General features: G+C 50.1%; 1 long non-coding RNA gene across 1 annotated transcript in view; it reads right to left on the bottom strand.

Annotated features, from left to right (window-relative positions):
* The window catches only part of LOC146799040 (uncharacterized), a 52,128-nt gene that overhangs the window by 23,800 nt on the left and 11,730 nt on the right, over positions 1 to 16,598 (bottom strand). The window contains exon 2 of the long non-coding RNA XR_014968835.1: positions 9,960 to 10,107. This is a non-coding gene — a long non-coding RNA (uncharacterized LOC146799040). The remainder of the gene's footprint in view (positions 1 to 9,959; positions 10,108 to 16,598) is intronic.

Raw genomic sequence — 16,598 nt, 5'->3', positions numbered from 1 at the left:
GGCATACCTCGACATACAATCTACCGACTGAGTTAGGAACAATACAGCATATTAAGCCGGAAACCAAAGCTGCTGCATATTAAGCCAGAAACCAAAGCTGCTGAGGTCTCTCGACGCAGTGAAATCCTTTCATGCAGGTAGTGTTGAGGCGGGCCCCGGAATTGGAATTAAATTATTTTGTGGAACAAGGTTCACATGCGTACCACTGGGTACACCAGTGGCCTCCCACATGTACAGATTGAAATGGTTGCGGCTGGGCCCCCTCCTCTCTCATTGTTGTTGTTTCAGGCGAGCTGGTATTTTGGACTCCGTTAATTCGGGTACTCATGCATGTCAAAATTTGTTAAAAAGGCAGGCGGCCACTATCTTGTATTTCCCTTCAACCCCGCTGGAGTGATGCCATTGGCTGCCAGCATACCGTGAAAGAGAGGTGGTCCAAGCACTGGTATCAATTAACATTGTTAAAATTGGGGAGCTACTTTCTGAAGGCACGGCTAGAGGATGAGCTGATAATGAGGCGGAAGTGCATGTTCACACACCGCTTGTGAAGTTTCACTTTCACAGGGTGAGGCATGCCATTCGCAGAACACTTGGGGAGGACATGACGGAACTGCCCAAGATAGCCTCCTTTTCTTTCCTTCTGTGTACGGAATCTCCTAGTAAGATAGACTCCAGTATTTAGAACATATCACTGGACTATCGTAGGAATCACTTCAGCAAGGCTAGCTGGAATGGCAAAATGATCTTGGGGAGGGTCTCCATGACATCACCTGGCCATATTGCTGTGAGGTCACGCAGAATGTCTCCTTGAAAGGGATACACTGAGTCATACATTTTAAGTTCCTTAATAGAGGTTATTATACGCCTGACAGGCTGCACAGATATGCCCTCCGTGACTCTGCAGAATGTGAGCGGTGTATAGTCACGCCAGCTGTGTTCTTGCATACCGCTGGTCGTGCCCAGTGATTGCGAACCACTGGAGATTAATTTGTCGCATGGTGAGCAAAATCACAGGGTTGCCACTGCCATTGGACCCACTATTGGCTTTGCCGGGTTGTACAAGGCGACTGCTGAAAGACACGCCGATTAATAGACATGGGTCTACTGCTTGCAAAACGCAGGGTTGCGATGCGCTGGGCTCGAGGACCAGCTCCTACTGTCAAAGACTGGTCAAAAGATATGGTTTAATGTACTACACAATCTGAATTGTATAGTGAATTACTATCGTCCTAGAATCGCCCTAAACGTTTTTGGGGTCTGTATCAGCACTATATAGCGGGAAAAGAGATGGATGTGACTGAAGGGGATGGTCCTGACTGATGGTGCAGACTGAGACAAGGGTTTCACCCTGTGGGATGATTGGACAACAACCCTGTTATTCACTGCATGTGTTGTAGCCCTGTGAGTACTAGATTCTGCTCGTCGTTGATCAAACATCGTGTCTATTTATGCACCTAATTGCATTGATGTATCTCCATGTAACATACTGAGTAGATGCTTTGCATTCTTTATATTACTGCGTTGTCTGCTCAACACTGATGTACTTCTGGGATTGCTTTCTGTTATCGTATTCACGAAAATGTAAAAAAGGTATGATCACGAGACTCTCTGATGAACTCAGAAGGTTACGGATGTCCTTTTGCCATGTCTGGTTTTTACCTACAGAGAAGTGCCACAGAAAGCAGTGGTATTTAGTCCCTATGAGCTTCTGTTTGGTCATCCTGTGAGGGGACCACCATGTCTAGCAAAGGCTGGGAGTGAACTCTCAAAGAGGCCCACCTAGCTATTTTGGACTATGTGCTTGGCCTACGTCAGGCAGATCCCACGTCACCCTTTTTGAAGCTATCTTGGTACATCATTACCCGTGACTGCTCCATTGTTTTTACTTTGTCAAGGGGACCACTTTAGTAAAAGTAACCTCGACACTCCTTAGGCTATTTTCGGTCACCGAGACACCACCCTTATCTTACACCCACTCACTTGAATTCATCAATACGGCTAAGATCAAAGCTAAAGAACCCCACTGAGGAGCCGGTCAGGCACTGCATCATCAGCCCAATGTGGAGCTGCTCAATGATGAAGCTGGACACCCTTCAGGGTGTTTGATGGCATTCAGATCTGATCACTTAGACCCCCCCCCGCTGCAACCGAATCCCAGTACACCCACCCTTCTATCAGCCATATCACCCCCTCACCCTATGTGAGGAACTGTAACCTTATTTTGTGCAACATTGCCTGTGAATTGCTTTAGCCTGCTTTCTTCTGTGGCCGCACCACAATGCATCAGTCTTTGTTTACTACCCTGGGCAAGACACCTCTGTGCCCGGACTCGCTTGCCATGACTTTTGCCCAACCCCCACATGCGCTTCATTATGCTAGCTATCTCTGTTTCTCTGCATGCCATGAGTCCAAGCGGGAAGCATCTTGCACTGTAAGTGCATTGAGTTATGCCACTTGTCTGCGATCCTGCCACCCTCACTTCACTCAGACATCTCCCTGCTTTCAGAGGCCCTCCCTGAACCCACAAGCGGCCCATCCAACTACCTAGGCTTCATAATGTCCCCTGGCTCTGACTTAGAGTGCATGCCAATACTGCGGCGGCTAGCCGGACGAACTGACACAGAGATCGCTCCCATGTCCAACAGGGAATCAAGGCACCTTGCTTCTCGCAATAAGCGTAGCAACTCCTGCACTCTGTCTTCTGCCATGAAGTCTGAAGAGGTCATGTGACAGACTGTAGTCAAAAAAGTCTAATAATAATCAACAGTAAACAACACTAAGTTCAGATGTCAATCAATAAATCTTAAAAATAGAAATGTGGATTGCATTTTCTCACACAGGAAGGGAAAACACAGGGTGAAGGGAGAGCAAGGGTCTGCCCTGCATTTCAAAAGGTAACTCTTTCATTCGTAAGGAATCACTGGTCAAAGGAGGCCTGAGCACACCTGTCGAAGACTATAGGACTGATAAGGGAATCACAACGAGTGGGAACAATGTCACGGGTAACCTTTAAAACCACATATCACTGATGAAAAAATCAAGGTGGCCTGTGTTGGGAGTTCCCAAATTTGAAGACTGTTCTTTAGTGATAGATGACTTACAGTGTCATAAGATGTGGGCATTTGCAAATAGGCGACCCGTTACACGAACATAAAAAGCAGAGAGACAAAATCTAACAGTGTAAATGGAAAATATTTAAATAGGAGGCTTGAGACGAAGACTTGGTCAAAGTTCAGCTTATTGCAACCAGGATTGTGACCCAGAGGGTCGTCCAATCTCCCATGCTTGCTGAGGAAACATCACCCAAGAGAATCAAGAATTCTCACCTAGTGCACAACCTTCTACCTAACCCAAGACCAGTGAACTCTGAGGTTCAGGACAGAGCTAGTCAGTAGCAAGATCTAGAAGTCATGGTGCAAGAATCTGAGAGGCAGAATGAAAGGTTAGGGTGCATCCGGACCACTGCACCGATCGGACTACCTGTCTGCATGCGAGACATGACCCCTGAATTAGAAAAGGGGGGACTGAAACTTTAGGGCCATCGCGTTTTAACAATACATCAGAGACTATAGGGCTGCCATAAATGTGAGAGACAACCACTGCACAAGAGTGAGCAACAGGAACTTAGGGACAGTTGTCCTGGTTCAGCGATGTTGAAATAATAGGGCTATAGCTGTGACCCCAAGAAGCTTGCCTCCTTAGGCGAGTAACACAACCTCTGTATACCAGGAAAGGCTCATGGGGATTCAAGGGCCATCGCCATTGGTACACTGCTGCTGGAGAAGACCAGGATGTCACCCTAGGCAGTGATGTGACCAGAATTGGGACGTCGTCTTGAGTGTGTGAAAGACACCTGAGATTTGCAAGAGGAGATCTTGAACACCAGCGTGGGTCGAGATTCACACAATAAGTGCATCTGCTCAATAAACTTTGTAAACACTGACGCACTCAAAATCTTTGTCAGAAACCAAAGGAACTTACTGTCAACTCTGAAGAGCAGCGTGAAGATCCAAGTCCAGAGATGGTTGCAAATAGGCGGCTATTCTTTTCCAGCACCAGCCGCTGTAGAATTATAAGCCAGACTACCAAATGTTTCTGGGCCTGCAGCTAGGTCTCCTGTGGTGCGGGCAAGATAAAACTTTGTGGTGCACAGCCCATGGGTGGCAGCTACTTTAACTTTAGCACTGCCGGCACTAGGACAAATTGTCCTTATCCAGGAAACTGTGGGAATTTAAAGCATCATTCTTTTTTTTATACCCAAGTTCTCAGATTTCGTCATTTTCCACAAAATTCTACAAGACTAAAAAAAAATGCATTGGAGATATAGACATAGTAAATACATTATCATCAACATCATTACCCATTCAGGCCATGATTTATCCAACACCCGCTCCACATCTTATAATTTCGTTGGCAAAACAGGGCCTTGTAAATCGGCTTCTCATGGCTGGCACACCAGTCCACCCCCCTCTACCCCTCGAATGAGGCATGGTTCCAGCGACTTCCAGTTACGGGCGATATTTTTTTTGCCCAACAATCAATCAATCAATCATAGCATTTGTATAGCGCGCTACTCACCCGGAGGGTCTCAAGGCGCTGGGGGAGAGGGGTCCGTTACTGCTCGAAAAGCCAGGTCTCGAATTGCTTCCTGAAGGAGAGATGGTCCTTGGTCAGCCGAAGTTGGATGGGGAGTGAGTTCCAGGTCTTGGCTGCCAGGTAGGAGAAGGATCTTCCTCCGGTGGTGGCTCTGCGGATGCGTGGTACGGCAGAAAGGGCAAGGCTGGTCGACCGAAGCTGGCGTGTGGGTGTGTAGAAGGTCAGGCGGTTGTTGAGATACTTGGGGCCCAGGTCGTGGAGAGCCTTGTGTGCGTGGGTGAGGAGTCTGAACGTGATCCTCTTGCTGACGGGGAGCCAGTGCAGGTCTCTCTGTTGGCCGGAGATGTGGCTGTGTCGGGGGATGTCCAGGATGAGTCGTGCGGAGGCGTTCTGGATGCGTTGGAGTCTTTTCTGAAGCTTAGCTGTGGTACCGGCGTAGAGGGTGTTCTCGTAGTCCAGTCGGCTGGTGACGAGTGCCTGGGTGACCGTCTTCCTGGTTTCGTTGGGGATCCATCGGAAGATCTTAGGGATCATGCGTAGGTTGTTGAAGCATGATGAGACGGCGTTGACTTGTCTGGTCATCGAGAGGGAGGAGTCCAGGATGAAGCCCAGGTTGCGTGCGTGGTCCGTAGGCTTGGGAGTGGCGCTCAGGGCGGGGGGCCACCAGGAGTAGTCCCAGGCGGAGGGTGATGATCCCAGGATGAGGACTTCCGTCTTGTCTGAGTTCAGTTTCAGGCGGCTGTTCTTCATCCATTCGGTGACGTCTTTCATTCCCTCCTGGAGGCTGGTTCTGGCAGTGGCGGGGTCGTTGGTGAGGGAGAGGATCAGCTGGGTGTCGTCGGCATAGGAGATGATGTTGAGGTTGTGTTGGCGTGTGATGGCTGCGAGGGGGCTCATGTAGACGTTGAAGAGGGTTGGGCTGAGGGATGATCCTTGTGGTACGCCGCAGATGACTTCGGTGGCCTCGGATCTGAATGGGGGGGGAGGCGGACTCTGAGTTCTTCCGGCGAGGAACAAGATGATCCAATCCAGTGCCTTCTCTTGGATCCCGATGTTGCTGAGGCGCTGTACTAGGGTGCGGTGGCAGACAGTGTCGAATGCTGCAGAGAGGTCCAGGAGGATGAGGGCCGCTGTGTCCCTGTTGTCGAGCAGGGATCTAATGTCATCGGTGGCTGCGATCAGTGCGGTCTCGGTGCTGTGGTTAGCTCGAAAACCGGACTGCGAGGGGTCGAGGGATCCGTTAGTCTCCAGGAAGGCGGCGAGCTGTCTGTTGAGGGTCTTCTCGATGACTTTGACTTTGGCCGGAAAAGGGAGGAGCGAGATGGGGCGAAAGTTCTTGAGGTCGGTGGGTCCGCTGTTGGTTTCTTCAGGAGGGCGCTGAGCTCGGCATGCTTCCAGCTCTCCGGGAAGGTGGCGGTGTGGAAGGAGGTGTTGATGATGTCCCGTAGTTGGGGTGCGATGATGGAGTCGGCCTTGTTGAAGATGTGGTGGGGGCAGGGGTCGGCAGGTGATCCGGAGTGGATGGTGTTCATCGCGCGGGTGGGGTCTTCGGTGCTGACCGGTGTCCAGGTACAGAGGGGGGGGGGGGGGGGGGGGGGGGGTGGTGGTGGTGGGGGGCGTTGGTTGGGTGCGTGTTTGGTGTGCCGAAGCTGTTGTGTATGTTGGCGATCTTGCGGTGGAAGAACGAGGCGAGTGAGTTGCAGAGGTCTTGTGAGGGAGTGATGTCGTTGTTTCCGGCGCTGGGGTTGGAGAGCTCTTTGATGGTGCTGAATAGTTCCTTGCTGTTGTGGGCGTTGTTGACCAGTCTTTCCTTGTAAGCTGTCTTCTTGGTGGTGCGGATCAGCTGGTGGTGCCTGCGGGTGGCGTGCTTGAGGGCGGTCATGTTGTCTGGTCTGGTCGTGGCGCCAGGCTTTCTCGAGTGTGCGGCAGTTCTTCTTCGAGTCCTTGAGTTCGTCGGTGAACCAGGGGGCTTTCTTGCTGCCGGGTCAGCTGGGAGGGTTCTTCAGTGGTGCGAGGTCGTCGGCGCAGGCGGTCAGCCACTGTGTGAGGTTGCTGGCTGCTTCGTTAGGGTCCGTTGTGCTGGCGGGAGGGTTCCGGCTGAGGGAGGTGGTCAGCTGCTCGGCGGCGATCTTGCTCCAGCTTCGGCGAGGAACCCGTTGCAGGTGGTGGTGGGTCGTGGTTTTTATGAAGCAGCTGTGGTCAGTCCAATGAAGTCCGGTAGAGTGGCTGAAGGAGATGTGTTTGCTGGATGAGAAGACTGGGTCAAGCGTGTGGCCGGCGTAGTGGGTGGGGCTGTTCACCAGTTGCTTGAGTCCGAGAGGCGAGGTTGTCCAGCAGGGTGGTGGTGTTGCAGTCCTTGTTGTTCTCCAGGTGGAAGTTGAGGTCCCCTAGGAGGATGTAGTCACCGGAGGGGAGGGTGTGCGGGCTGATGAAGTCTGCGATGTCTTCGCTGAATTATGCGCGTGGTCCCGGGGGTCTGTAGATGAGGGTGCCTCTGAGGGTCGTCTTGAGGTCGGAGTGTATCTGGAAGTGGAGGTGTTCGGCGGCGGTGAAGGTGTCGTCGGAGGTGGTCGTGATGCAGATGGTGTTCTTGTGTACGATGGCGATGCCTCCTCCAATCTGGTGGACGCAATCTCTCCGGGAGATCTTGTATCCGTCCGGGATGGCTGTGACAATGTCTGTGACAATGTCGGGCGCTGAGGAGGCGTTCATCCGGCCGGTACAGTTCTAGTCGAGGCAGCATAAGCTGCCAGCCAAAATAAGAGCTTGCTAGATTTGTATCTATGCTCGTAGACCAGCTAGGCCAACCCTCTCTATGGCCATGCCGATAAAGGTTCTCTCCAGTCTCAGTCAACCAACTTCCTCCAAAAGGCACAACAGGGCTGTCCTCGAAGGATTGTGTGATGGAAGTTCACAATGACATACAAAAAGCGGGAAGCACATCTGCTTAAATAAAGCTACCCGCCCCATAGCGCTTAAAGGCAGGATGCCCCATTTCTACAGGTCCCTAGTCAAGGTTTTAGTAAAGGGGCTGAAAATTAAGAGGTGTAGAATATACATACATCAAACTATTTGAAGGAGTAAGCATATCGGGATCGCATCGTGTCTTCAACTGGTACCAACAGTGACTTGTTCATGTTTATCTGCAGACCAGAGGCTTCACCATATAGGTGGAGGTGTCTGGGGCCGAAAGACTGCATGTAAACCAGAAGTAATGGGATGTTATCCACATACAGAGCTGTGCGCTCTTCAGGATCCTCCTCTTAAAGCCATCCAGAATTTGGGAGTCGCATCTGATAAGACGTGCCAAGAGTTCAATTACTAAGCCAAGAAATGGAGACAGAGAACAGACCTGTTTGGAGCCTCTGACTACTGGGAAGGGCGGGTATAGGACTCAGTTTACCTGGACTTGGATGCAGGGACATTGTATGGCAGGCTGATGAGCCCAAAGTAGTAAGTTAAAAAAACTGCGTGCTTCAGCACAGCTTCCAAGAAGGTCCACAAAACAGTGTCAAAGGCCGTTTCAAATTCAATTCGGTAGGGGGGGCTGCTCAATCGGCACGCCTGGGGCAGGGTGAGTTGTACCCTCCGTATGCAACAGCGGGTGCTCCTGCCAGGCATGAACCAACATTTGGTCTGGGTAGACTAGGTAACTCAGTGTCTGACAATGTAGTCACTAGGACATTCGAAAAAATGTGATGTCTGCGTTTTTGAGAGAGATAGGCATATACGAGGAGCAATCTTCTGCGGCTTGGTTGTCCTTAGAAATCACCACAATAATGGCAGTGCCAGGTCTTGGGGTGAATGATCAATGCTCTGCCCCCTCAGTTTAGAGGGCCAGTAGGTGATGGAGCGAACGGGTCGGGTAACTTTTAAGGAATGCCATGCTGAACTAGTCTGTGCCAGGGGTCTTTCCCAAATTGAGAGCTGAAATTGCCATGTTTATCTCCTCAGTTGTGATCTTTTGGTCAAGTTTTTTGGCTATAAAAGGCAGGGAATCGAGTGCATGGGAAATCTCCTTTAGCAGTGGGAATGCAGACTCCTGTGGGGGTACAGGGGTTGCACCCTACAAGTCTTTTTTACACTGCGATTACATGAGCAACCTCGGGCATACTTTCATGAAGGGTTCCATGAAAATTGCAAATGGCCGGTACAGTTCTAGTCGAGGCAGCATAAGCTGCCAGCCAAAATAAGAGCTTGCTAGATTTGTATCTATGCTCGTAGACCAGCTGGGCCAACCCTCTCCCACACTCCCTCTAGGAAGATCTGTTTCAGGGTGGGCAGTCCAGATCCTCTATCTAGAGTGGTGGACTTGCAGCTGTCGCTCAATGTCGCCGAGGTGCAGCCACAGGTCCACCACTCCAAGGAGAGGATATGGGCTCCTAAATCCATTACCTGTACCAGTTGGCGTGTCTTCTTTCCCCCTACATATCCCTTGGTCAGACCCCCTCAGGGTGGGTTTACTGGACGCCCATAGGGGTTCCAGCAGAGGCCACAGTATTACAGCTGAGCTTAAAGAAGATCTTTAGTGCTCTATAAAGTCAATACAGTCTTGGTCTACTAGATGCCAGGCGTTGATGCGCTACATAGGTCATAAGGTGCACAAAAGGGTTTCCATTTTAAAGAGGGGTGTGTGTTCCGAGATGACTCAGGTCAGGATCTTTTTGCATTGTAATACAAGGGAGGTCACTGGCTGGGAGCCAAGTCAGACGGATTAAATCAATCATGATTTGTAGAACACAGATGCTTCAACAATGAGGGTCTCAAGGTCTTTGACCCAGTTTATGCGCTGCTGACACGCAAGTGTACAGCCCTTGTGAGGGGTTACATAATCTCCAAGCATCGCATAGGCCAATTGAGTTGGCCTACAATGTAAGTTGTGATGAGCGCGCAATTCAGCCTGGGCAAAGGGCCTCGAAAATATCAAGACTGGGGTCTGGGACGGCATTAAAAATAACCCACACCCCCAATCAGATAGGCCAGGGGGTTGGGAGGCACCACAAGGTCCTGGAGAGCCTGTAGTGTCCAGTGCAACCTCTGTTGGAGAACGTAGGCCGATATGAAGTACTGGTGTCTAGTCTCTAGAGGGCCCTCCATCCCTATGTACCTCCCCTGTGGGTCAATGTATGAGGAGGACACCGCAACTAGGAAGGACATATGCAGCAGGATCACGACCCCTCGTGAACCTCTTAAGAACTCAGTTAAAAAACTCAGTCATAGCCAAACATGATGCGAAGGGACAGTGGGAACCTAAAAGATGCGTTTCTTAAAGCAGGACCACATTGTTGCTAAACCGCTTTATATAGCAAAGTACTGCCAATCTCTTATAAACTGAGGACATGGTTTACATTCCAGGAAATTACCTTAGCCATTTGGGGGCTGTACTGGAAAGTGGTGAACTGGCCCCTCTCCTCATGAGAGGCCTCCTGGTCCAAAGGGGGATAGACTTAGTGGAGCCGTAGAGCATTTTGTATGAGAGTGCCCGCAGTGGACGAAATTTGATTTAAATGCCTGCAAAAGAAAACAAGAATAAAAGGAACACAGAACACTTACCCATCCCACCCAACAGCCCCACCTCCAGCACATACTTACAACTATAAAGTATCTGTCGCCCAATATTTCAACATAAAGAAACTAGTAGGGTGGGTCAGGATCCATCGGAGGCTCCCTGTTGCTCAATTGAAGGATCACACTGGCCGACAACAATTTCTAATTCATACAATAAAACAAAAGAACACAGGAAAACACTCCCTCCACCCCACATCCAAAACATTTTTAAGCAATATAGCAATAGAATAGTTCACAGCGTCTGCAGCAATGGTTGGCTATCCATGACTGGGGCATTCTGCACCTCTCCACCTGCCAGGGTTCAATTGATTGGCTCATGATCGCTATCTTAGTCTGAAAGAGAGTGGGGGTGCCTGAGAGCGACGCCTTTGGGTCCAGAGCTCCTGGTGGACTCCCAGCAGGAGATGGGTTCAATAACCATAGTCACCTGTGCTGGTTCGGTCTGTCTCTCCTTGAGTGGGTTCTCATTCCCCAGGGGTACCTGAGAGAGCTCACGGGGGACCCAGCTGTCCTAGAGTTTGCTGCCTCCCCAACTCTGGTGGGCCAGAGTACCCATCGCTCACTTCCATGCTTGTTGGTGAATTTCAAAGAAATAGGTGGACGGGTTGAAAATAGCTTTCAGATGGACCGAGAATGGGAGCATATATTGGATCTGAAGGGCCACAAGTTTGTTTAACGACCTAAAGAAAGCATCTGCATTGCTGGGCTGCCCAGGTGTAGTCTGGGAAGAACATGGGCTTGGTGGTGAAGCGCAGATATTGGTGATTTGAGCATCCTGGAAGATGACATACCGACAGTGGTGGTTGAAGATGTGGCCCATCATGGGATGAGAAAATCCTTGGGGGAAGACATTTAGCCATGACCCGCTGCGCCCTCTCCTCCACGAAACTAAGAGACAGCTTATCCAATGGGACACAAGAATGGAACCATTGCTCCAGAAAGCAGTCTGTCACTGAGGTCTCAACTCCTTCTGGGAACCCAACGAGCCACAGGCTCTTTCTCAGGCATTGGTTTTCAGCACCCTGTGCTCGTTCTTCCAGTATATCCATTGTGGAGAGCAACTTGGAGGCCTGGAGTTTAAGGATCGTCACTTCATCCTCAACCGTTGAGACCCCGGCTTCAGCCTCAGTCAACCGGTCTGCTATTTTGTGAGTATATTGGCACAGGAGGGTGACATCCACCTAGACCTCATTCACTTTTGTCTCTACTGATACCAGGCGCCTTGAATTGCTTTGAGAATGATGGGCATGTCTGTTTATTGTTATTAATGGGGAGGTGCTCTGCGGTCCACCGGGTATCTACAGTAGGTTCAATGTACTGGTGCATTTGTCTTTGGGCCAGCTGTGGGAGCTAGTCACGCCCCTCTCCAACAGCATAGCCATATTCACGTTGGGAGGGTATAGGCACACCCCAACCGGCCCGCATGACTCGAGCAGCCTGAAAAGGCATCCAAGAGGTGGACCACAGAGAGTCATTGCTGCTGTGCAAGGCTCTGAGTAGGTACAGAGCAGGATTCAGGCTTCTGCAGTTCCCTACACTTATCCAGGTGCCACAGAGCAATTGAGGGGACAGTCTAGGACCTCTTAATCAATCAAGGATTTATAAAGCAAGGCATCTCACCTGTGAGGGTCTCAACGCACTGGAGTTGCTGAACTGCTTTGTGGTGCTCTTTTCATTTTAACAGCCAGGACTTGAGCCATTTTCTGAATTGCCGGAACGGCCAGAAGGTGCAGGGGAAGGTCATTCCAAGCTTTTGCCACCAGGTGTGAGGAGCGTCCTCGACTATTAACCACGGGGCATCAGAGGGCTTGTCTGCGAGGAAGAGGGAAGCCGATCGCAGGTGTCTGGTCTGTTAGTGGAAGGTTATGCTTTTGTTGATGTATACTGGTCCTTCGTTGTGCAGGACTTTGTACGAGTAGATCAGCATCTAGAACCGGAATCTCTTCCGAAACAGGAGCCAGTGTAGTTTCTTGATGTTGAGTGTAATGCTGGTCTGTCTGCGAGATGAGGAAGAGTCTTGCCGCTGAGTTTTGTATTGTCTATAGTCTCTTCAGAAGATGTACGGTGACTCCTTTGTAGAGTGTGTTCCCGACTACTGGTGACAAGGGCCTGCATGACGGTCCTTCTGGTGTTAAATGTGAGCCAACTGAAGATCTTGCCAAGCTGGGTAGGGTGTGGAAGCAGGTGGATGAGCCTGCGTTTACCTGTTTCTTCATAGATGGATGGCTGTTCAAGATGAAGAGTGTGTTCCCGACTACTGGTGACAAGGGCCTGCATGACGGTCCTTCTGGTGTTAAATGTGAGCCAACTGAAGATCTTGCCAAGCTGGGTAGGGTGTGGAAGCAGGTGGATGAGCCTGCGTTTACCTGTTTCTTCATAGATGGATGGCTGTTCAAGATGACGCAGAGGTTGCGGGCATGGTCTGTCGGGGCGGGGCATGGGCCAAGTTAAGCACGCCACCATGCATTGTTTCATGGTGAGGTGTTGTCCACAAAGATGAAGACTTCAGTCTTATGTGTGCTGAGCTTGGGAGAGCTGCCATTAATCCAATCAGCTGCGTTTCTCATACATCTGTGGAAGTTGTCTGTGGGGGGAGGGGTCTTCGGACAGTGTGAAGATGATCTGGGTGTCAATGGCACAGGAGATGATGTGGAGTCTGGGCGATCTGACTGTGTGTTTGCCGGGGGGGGGGGGGGGGGGGGGGGGAGAACGGGCGGAGGGTCATGTGCATGTTGAAGAGAGTGGGGCTGATGACCGATCCAAGTGGGATGCTGCATATCTTCTCCGGCTCAGAGGTGACTGGTGCGAGAAGGATTCTCTGAGTTCTTCTGTGAGAGGTGATTCATTTAAGAGCGTCTCACTGGATTCTGATGTGGTGAAGTCTGTTGATCAAGATGTGAAGGGTGACTGGGTTGAAGACAGCTGATACGCCCAAGAGAATGAAGGCCCCGATGTCGTTGGTGGCTTCAATGAGGGCTGTCTCTGCTGTGTTTGATTCGGCATCCAGATTCAGAGAAGTCCAGGAGACTGTTGTGTTCTAGGTGTTTGGCGAGTAGCTGGTTGAATGTCTTTGAGATCCTTTGCTTGAAACGGGTGCAGGGAGATGGGCCGGTAGACCTTCAGTTCTCCTGGATCAACAGATGGTTTATTCTGGAGGGGCTGCACTTAAGCGTGTCTCCAGTCTTCAGGGAAGAATGCTGAGGGAACGAAGGTGTTCAGGACTTTGAGCTTGTCGCCAATAGTCTTGCTCCTGAGGGTGAAGGCGGGGTGGTGACAGTGGTCTGTGGGTAAACCTTTTTACATAGAGTTCATAAGGGAGATTGTGGCTTGAATTGTGAAGGTCCCAATTGGTGAGCAGGTGTTGGGGGTTTCTGTTTGTGGGTGTGAGCAGGCTGATTATGTTGGCAGCTGGGGGTTAGGCTTTTGAAGTTTTCGTTGTTGACTGATCTGGTCATGGAAGTAGTTAGTCAGGGTGTCACATGTCTATGGAGTGGGTGGTGTAGTTCTTGGTGGCTGGGGAGTTAGAGAACTCATTCACGATGTCGAAGAGCTCCTTGCTTCGTTTTGTACTGGGCTCTATGCGGTCAGCTAGAGCGTTCTTTTTTTCTATCAGGAGGGGGTGGTACTGGTTTAGAGCTGTCTTGAAGGTGGTGCGACTCCCCATCTCATTGCTGATGCGCCACTTCTTTCTACTTGCCAACAGTTGCATGTGGTGGATTTCAGCTCAGCGATTAACCAGCTAGCTCTTCTGACAAGTTATCTGGATCTGGCTTGCTTGGCAGTGGTAATTATGTCGATGGATTCTATGAAGTTTTTCACAGCTTATTGTGGGAGGTGAGAGTTGAGAGTATTGTTCCACTGTTCTGCTATATTTTTCAAGTTTCTGCGCATGGAATTGGGGAGCATGGTGCCAGTGTTGGTAAGTCTTGAGATGGTGGAGTGGATGCTGTAGTGGTTGGCCCAGGTGAGCTGCGAGATGTGGTTGAACCTGACCAGGTCTCTGGACGTGAAAATGGGGTCAGGCGTGTGTCCGGCTATGTGGATAGTTTGAGAAGTTGGCCTGGTATATGCTGTCCACTAGTTCTAGTGGGCACCTTGCACCAGTCCAAACAACCCTTATTGATGATAGGTTAAAGACAACCTTTATTGAAAGCTATCCTAGTGGTAGCTATGGTGAGCAGCCTTCAAGATAAGTTTTGAAGGAATGTAAAGCAGCTTGTTTTACCAGTCTATAATCTCTTAAATAACCAAATAAAAGGAGATCTACACCAGGTGTGTGTGATATATATATATATATTTTCCAACTCTCCCCCAGCAGAGGAGCAAAGGAGGCACACTCGCACAGTTGGCTTTTCACTTTTTAATAATTTTGGCAATCCGGACGCGTTTCGGTCTTACAAAGACCTTTCTCAAAGGTAGACCAAGCACACACGGCACTGCTCAAATGCACAATGATTGCCTAAATTTATTTTTATAGCCCTCTAGGGGGCGCGATCACAGTTCGAAAGGCATCCTGGAACTTGTGGTTCTTTGAACAGTTTTTAGTCCATACCCTCCAGTGGGCGGTTCCTCGTTGTTGGAAAATTATTAACATTTGTTAATTTCAGCTCATACTTGTGCTCCGTGTTCAACCCATTTTCAAGGATGTTTGGATCTATACCGGAGACAGTCTTCGGTAGCGCCAGTCCACCCTTACACTCTCGCGGGCAACAAAAATGGTTAAAGGTCGGGCAAATTTGGCACACTTGCTGGTGGTGCGTACCTCCACGCCGGAACCAAGCCGTTCAAACCTTTTCCAAATCTTCCCCCGACAGAGGAGCAAAAATATATATATATATATATATATATATATATATATATATATATATATATATATATATATATGTATTTATTTCTGAACACTCCCTACTAATCTCTTTATGAGATTATAGGTCAAAGCACATATGTTGCAATCAATACAACACAGTAAATAAGCACAATATACTACAGAGCCCCGTACAATGCTATGACAAAGTTGCGGTTGAGAAATTAGAGTTTAAGGACACTTAGAGGAGGACTAGGAACAAACCCTTTTGGACATAGAAGGTTCTAATGTCAACACCCACGGGAGCACCGGAGTACTCGTGTTAACTAACCCAGGGAAGCCGGGTGCATGGGTGTGAAATGGTGTCGGAAGTCGTCCTTGTTTTCAATGGCGAGATGATGTAAAGTGCTGCTGCCGTGAAGAGGAGAAGTGTCCGAGGAGATCCAAGCTTGGATCCGAGATGGGAAGAACCTGAAAGCAGAGGGGACAGAGTCTGGGTCAATAGCCAGTGACCAGGGGCAAGATAGGCGAATGCCCACCGATGTCGTGTGCTTCAGTTGAAGACAGGTGAAGTGGGACTCTGCTGCCACGAGGACCAGGAGAAGTCGACGACGACAAGGATCCACAGGCGAGCTGTCCCACAAAGGATGTCCAGTGAGGGGTCTCAGTTACCGGATTGGAACCAACAAGCCTTGGCAGTGGCAACCCACGTGGTGAGAGAACAAAGGCTTCGGTGGGGACAAGCGAGGTCCAGGGGACTCCCCAAGCAATGGAGAGTCAGGGAACTTGTGGAGCAATCAGGAAAGCCTGCTAAAAGTAAAGTTGCCCTTCTCAATGACCCACAAGTCAACGGACAAGAGATCTAGAAAGGGGTGTTGAGAGAAAACACTTGGAACCAGCCCACGGAACACAGCCCACGGAACACTCGGAGAGTGTAGGCCAGTGATCTTCAGTGCAATCGCTGCTCGGGGTCTGGACTACAAGTAGCCCAAAGCACAGCCTCGGGGAATGCCGGGAAGAGTGTGCAGCTGGAAATGGTCACAGTGTCCAGGGGTTCGGGTTGCACGGTCCCCACAAGGGCTACGGGTCTCAGGTTTGCTGAGGAATCATGTAAGCCTCATGGACGCTTGGAAATCCACCTCCTGTGTGGCAACAGTCTTCTGTTGGCATCTCCGAAGCTCCTGAGGACTCCGAACAGATGCGTCTTTTTGGTGCCTGACAAGCAGGGGAGTAACTCCTTTACTTCAAGGGAGATTCTTCAGTTATCTAGTCTTGTAGATCGTCGAAGATCCAGGATTCAGTGTCAGAGTTTCTTCCAGGAATATCTAAAGTCCTGTAGCCAGGAGTTCCTACTTTATACCCAAGGAAGGGATTGTACACTCTGTGGACCCACCTATGGGAGGGTCAGGAAAGAGGGGTGGCTACACCCATTTCATTTGTCCAGTTTTGCGCTAGAGCAGGGGCTGGTAGCCCCTGGGACCGGTTTGAACTGGACTATGCACAGGGGCACCAAACGTGCCCCAGTGCAGACATCAAAGCACTCTTGGAGTGCCCCCACCCAGGCCCAATACAATAAAGCCTGCCTGGGAGGTGGTCACACCTCCCTGTGACAGGAAACCGATCGTCAGGC

This window comes from Triturus cristatus, chromosome 9, assembly GCF_964204655.1.
Source record: "Triturus cristatus chromosome 9, aTriCri1.1, whole genome shotgun sequence".
NCBI lineage: Eukaryota > Metazoa > Chordata > Amphibia > Caudata > Salamandridae > Triturus > Triturus cristatus.
Note: the sequence above shows the minus strand (reverse complement) of the source record. Positions and strands in the feature narration are given on the sequence as shown.